Source organism: Tupaia chinensis, unplaced genomic scaffold (assembly GCF_000334495.1).
Source record: "Tupaia chinensis unplaced genomic scaffold, TupChi_1.0 Scaffold000422_1, whole genome shotgun sequence".
Classification (NCBI taxonomy): domain Eukaryota; kingdom Metazoa; phylum Chordata; class Mammalia; order Scandentia; family Tupaiidae; genus Tupaia; species Tupaia belangeri.
Genome location: NW_006159927.1, coordinates 19,956 through 26,129, shown reverse-complemented (window position 1 = coordinate 26,129; position 6,174 = coordinate 19,956). Strand labels below are relative to the sequence as shown.

The 6,174-nt window shown below is 41.6% G+C and overlaps 1 long non-coding RNA gene across 2 annotated transcripts in view; it reads left to right on the top strand.

Moving 5' to 3' along the window:
- LOC114008957 (uncharacterized) overlaps nt 1-6,174 on the top strand; it is a 52,005-nt gene that overhangs the window by 28,550 nt on the left and 17,281 nt on the right. The window lies entirely within an intron of this gene.

Sequence of the window (6,174 nt, the reverse complement as noted above, 5' to 3'; positions counted from 1 at the left end):
AAGGCCTGCTTCGCCAGCCCCTTCAGTGACTAACCCAGCAGCTCTCAATCTCAAATACAGGTTCCCTGGAGAGAAACAGGCTGCCCTTGGGTCCTGACCAGGGGTTGGGATTTTACAGGGCTTCCAGGGGACCACACGGAAGAGAATGCTATGGGGGCAGTTTTGTTAGGAGTGACAATTTTTTCTGAGTTTGAAAAGCACCTGTCAAATGTGTTGACTCTGATGAGACCCAAAAAACTGATGAAAAGGAACTTAGAGGCATTCTCAGAGCCTGTAAGTATACCTCATTACCTATGAGACTGGTCTAAATTGTTTCTAGCCAATATTCAGTGTAAACATGGGCCTTTCCAATGCCAGTGCACACTTTAAAATAGCTAAAAAGCATATTTTATGTTGTATATATTTTATTACAATTTTTATAGGATCTTAGATGAGAATTATTGGTACAAGGTTGCACTCCCTGTTATAAATAAAATACATACAAAATCTTTAAAAAAAAATACAGAAGCCAAGCCTGCTGAAATTATTGCATCATTAGTTCCATTCATTTTCCTCATGAACAACAAACAAGGACGTGTAAAAAGGAGGAGAAAAGGATATGCTTATCTGTCCCTTTTCTCCTCTTAATTTCAAAAAGAGAAATATCAACCTGTAATTATATGAAACGTAATTCAAAGTGTGGGGAGATGACTGGGTGGCGAGGTTCCTCTTTAAGACATATCAATACTGCTGGGTGTTTATTTCTGGTTAAAGATGATTGCTACGAGGACCAGCAGATGGCCTAATGGTTACGGGCTGGACTTCTACGTAGTCCACTGTGGTTGGAGACCCTGACCAGCAGCTTAAACCCTACCCCAGGCGTGTGCATGAGTGTACCCAAAACCCCAAGAGGAGAATGGAGGAGAAGGGATTGCAATGTGGTCACCCCCCTGGGGGTTGATTTCTCACTTTCTGTCTTTTTCTGTCTCTCTGGCAAACACACATACTATTAGCAAAAATCTAAGGAAAAAGATGATAGCTATGCCCATGCATGAAGTAGTTAAGTAGAGTCTTTTGTTGTATGTTGATCTGTATCTAAGGATATGGTTATTTGGGTGATTGAGTTCCCGGGATGAAAGGAAATTCACCAGATGCAACTGGAATCAATAGACTCTGAGATAGGTTGATGCCAAATCTCTAAGCTAATATCATTATTATGATCTTATTTTTTAAAAAAGTTTTTATTTGATTTAACAATTCTAATCCTCGTTGTGTAACCAAGAGAATTAAAAATGTACATCCACATGGCTATTGTATAGAGTCAGCTGGTGGCAGCTTGGTGGTTAAGGTGGCTGAATTCTACACAGTCAACTTTGAGGTTCAAGTTCTAGACCCGGTGGCTTAAAAAGAAAAAAATACACCAGGCACATATACATGTATGCCCAAACTCTCTCAAGTGGAGAAGGGAAGAGAAAGGACTGCAATGTGGCTGCCCCACCCCAAAGGGGTTAATTTCTCACTTTCCTTCTCTTTCTGTTTTTCTCATGAGCACAGGTGCCCTACAGCAAAAAAAAAAAAAGAGGAAGATAGAGAGAAACATAAATTATACATGTTCATAGCAGCTTTATCTATAATAAACAATAACCAAACAGTGGAAACCACCAAATATCCATTGATTAATGAATGGATAAATGAAATGTGAGAATCAATGAAATAATACTCATTAGTAAGAAATAATGAAGTATTGATACATGCTACAATCTTTATAAACATTAGGCTAACTGAAAAACATAAAAGATCTTATATTGTAAGACTTACATGAAATGTTCAGAATAGGCAAATCGATATCGATAGTAGATTAGCGGTCGCCTAGGGCTGAGGAAAGCGGGGATGAAGAGTGACTGCTCTCCCAGATTCTGTGGCACATTCTTATACCAAATGTGGTGCTAGAAGCCATGTGACCAACATGGGTTCAGATCCCTGTCCCAGTGGACCTGAAACATACAAGGCATATACGTGCACGCCGAAGATCTTGGCGAGCTGAAGGGCTAGGAAGGGGACCAGGAGACACTGTTGGTGATTTCCTCTCTCTGAATATACACCCTCTATCATAAATAAATTATAAAATTTTAGAAAATAAATAAGAGCGACTGCTAATGGGTACAGAACTTCTTCTCAATGTGAATATTTTAAAAATAGGGTCAGCCTTATAGCACAGTAGTTAAGTGTGTGCATAGGAAGCTGGATCCTACGCGACAAACATGTGGCTAATTGCAGTTCAAATCCCAGCCCCAGGTGGCTTGAAAAACACACTGGGGGACCAGCAGATGATGTAATGGTTGCGTAGCTGTAGTCAACTGTGGTTTGAGTCCCAGATCCAGAGGCCTGATATTCACACCAGGCATGTGTGCATGCGTGCCCAAAGTCCCAAGAGGAGAATGGAGGAGAAGAGATTTCAGCATGGCCATCCCCCTGGGGATGATTTCTTGCTTTCTGTTTCTCTCTATCTCTTTAGCAAGCACAGGCACCCTGTGCATGTTTGCCCCAAATCCTGACGGGATGAAGAAATGTAATAAGAAAAATCATGGTGTGACCATGTCCCATTAGGGAGTGCTTCCTCTCTCTCTCTCTCTCTCTCTCTCCTTTTCTCTATGCCACAAGCATGTGTGCCTTCTGGCCATTAAGAAAATAGATTATGGAGCCAATGTTGTGGTAGTTAAGATGACTTGATCCCACAAGATCAGCTGTGCATTTTGAGTCCTGGACCCAACAGCTTGAAAAGCATGCCAAGAGTGTGTGCGTTCAGGCCCAACATCCTGAGAAGAGAATGGAGAGAAGGAATTGGGTTGTGACCATCTCCCTATGTGGGAGGCGTGCTCTCTCTCTCTCTCTCTTTCTCTCTGTCTCTCTGGCAAGTGCACATGCCTTACAGCAAAATTTAAATAAAAAGAAAATTGTGAGAACCACTGTACAATTCTGTCACAATACTAAAAACCATTGAATTGTACATTTTTTTTAAAAAATTGCATCTACCCAAATGCTCAGTTGGAAAAGCTCTTACACATCAGTGTTTATTGTAGCATTATTTATGATCACTAAGACATGGAACCAACACAAATGTCCACAAACAGATAAATGGATTAAAAAAGTGTGGCGCATACACTCTATGGAATACTATTCAGCCATTAAAAAAAAAAAACAAGACCTTGGCATTTGATAGAAAGTGGTCAAATATGGAAGATCTATTGCTGAGTGAAGCAAGCCAGGATATGAAAGAAAGATACTGTATGTATCCACTTAATATATACTGACTATCCTCACTTTATGGTAGAGATGGAAATATTGGAGGGCATAAAAGCAATGAAAATAGTTACGGACACTGAAGACAATGTGGAACGGGGTGGGGAAGGGAAGAGCATAGAGAAGGATAGCAAGAGAACAAATAGCGAGGCATGACATTAATGGGAAACAGAAATGGTTTATTACCTGTTGATAACATGTATAGTATTCTCAACTGGACTGGTCTGAGAAGTATTTCATGTTGGATAAATTCTCTTTACAAGCTAAATGATATAAAGTGATTGAATGTTTAAAAAATAATGAGAATAAATAATAATAATCATCTGAAAAATAATTGCTACAGGACACTAAAGCTCGCCAGAGAGAGACAGAGAAAGAGCGGGAGGGAAAGTGGAAAAGCATCTCCCGTGGGGAACAGACACACTGCCACAATCCCTTTTCCTCCGTTCTCCTCTTGGGATTTTGCACACATCCACGCAGGGACCTAAAGTGTTTTTTCCAAGCAATTCGGCCCAGAACTTGAACTATACAGTTGGCCATGTGGGATCCAGCCACTTTAAGCACTGTGCCACTGACTGGCTCCTGAATTGTACATTTTAAATAGGTGGGTTATAGAGTATGCGAATTAAATCTCAATAAAGCTGTTACCATACATGTCAATAAAAGTACATAAACTGAAGAACTCTGCATTTGAGGACTAAGGGAGAGTGAAGAGCAAAGATGTGTTTGAATCTGTTCTACTACAAGTATGCATTCCCTATGGGTTACAGCAGGGGTACTCGACCCCGGGGCAGATTGGTGCTGTCCATGGCTTTATGGTCTAGCCAGAGAGTGGATGCTGGGCAGCTGTCAAGCAAGGGAGGCTTCACCTGTGTTTGCAACCATTACATTACTCACATTACCACCTGGGCTCCACCTCCTGTGGATCAGCAGCAGGGACTGGATTCTCATGGGAGTGCCAACCCTATTGTTGGGTGAATATTTCATTGTACATTGCAATGTGATAGTGGTGGAAATGGGATGCATGATGGATATGGTACACTTGGATCATTCTGGGACACCCCCTACACACACACACACACACACACACACACACATACACACGTGTCTGTGGAGGGATTGTCTTCCACGAAGCTGGTCTCTTGTGCCAGGAAGGTTGGGAACCACTGGGTTATGGTGTTCTCATTTTTTAAAATGTGGTTATTGGAGTGTCATTTCTAAGATGAAAACATATGCACTGAATTAAACAAAACACAAGAATTTAAATTACCAAAACCTGCATGTGTTTTAAAGCCAATGATGAGTAGTTTAAATTGCATTTGACAGATAATTTACTTAGGGAGATGTAGAGAGAAAATTATCCTTCTTGAGTTACATTACTATAATCTTTTAAAACAGCTTTATTGAGATACAGTTCACATATTATACATTCTACCCACTTAAAGTATACAACTCCATAATTTGATGTATTCACAGAGTTGTGCAACCATTACCACAACTGATTTTAGAATGTTTTATTCACCCCCAAAAGAAACCCCGTACCCTTTAGCAGTCAACCCTCACTCCCCTACACATGTCCCCAGCCTTAGATAACCACTAATCTTCCTGTTTACTCAGAGCTGCTTATTCTGGGCATTTCACATTAACAGGATCATGTGTGTGTTCTATGACTCATTTCTTTCCTTAGCATAATGTTTTTCATTGGTTTTGGTTTTCTTAGAAATTTTTTGCTATAGGGTGTGTGTACTCACCAGAGAGACAGAAAGAGACAGAAAGTGAGAAATCACCCTCCAGAAGAGATGGCCATGCGGCAATCCCTTCTCTTGGGCATGCATGCACCCGTGCTCAGCATGACTTTTAAGCTACTGGGTCTGGGACTCGAACAGTGGTGGGAGTCCAGCAACATAGCCATTACACTGTCTGCTGGCCTCAGAACTTACTTATCCTTTAAACCTAGCTCAGATAGAATGTTCTGGGAGAAGCTGCCTAATATTACCTCTAGATAAGCCCTCCTGCTGCATAACTCCAGGACAGGATAGTCTCATATTTATCTAGTCAGGGTCCACAAAGTGTAGCTCATGGGCCATATTTTGCCCATTTCTTGTTTTTTGTTTTGTTTTTGTTTGTTTGTTTGTTTGTTTTTCATTGCATGAAATAAAACATTTTATATTTCTGAATAGTTGAAAATAATTAAAAAGTGGGAACAGCAGTTGGCGTAATGGCTATGTCGCTGGACTCCCATGTAGTCGACGGCGGGTCAAGGCCCGGGCCCGGGGGGTTTGCTTAAACTCACGCTGGATGAGTGTGCATACATGCCCAAGATCTCAAGAGGAGAATGGAGGAGAAGGAACTGTGGAGTGGCCATGCCCCCCGGGGGGTGATTTCTCGCTTTCTGTCTCTCTGTCTCTCTCTGTCTTTCTGGCAAGTGCACGCACCCTGTAGCAAAAACCTCCAAAAAAAAGAACAGAAAAAGAAAACAATTAAAAAATGGACTACATCAGGCTGCTTTCTTGACCTGGTGACTAAGGCGGCTGGATCCTGCATGGCTAATCCCACAATTGAAGTCCTGAACCCAGCAACCTGAGAGACATACCGGGCGTTTGTGCATGTGTGCCCCAAATCCTGAAAGGAGTGAGAGATGGAGAGGAAATTGTGCGAATCCATTCCCCATGGGGATGCTTCCTCCCCTCCCCCTCTCTCTCCGCCTTTCTGTCTTTCTCTGGTGAGTGCACACGACACAATCACAACACCTGTAAATAAAGTTTTATTGGGATGCAGCCATGCTTATTTGTTAATATATTATCGAGTTCTACTCTTGTGCTGCAAGAACAGAGTTGAGGGTTGGCCCTGTAGCACAGCAGTTAAGCAGAGCAAAGAAGAAGCCAGACCCCACAT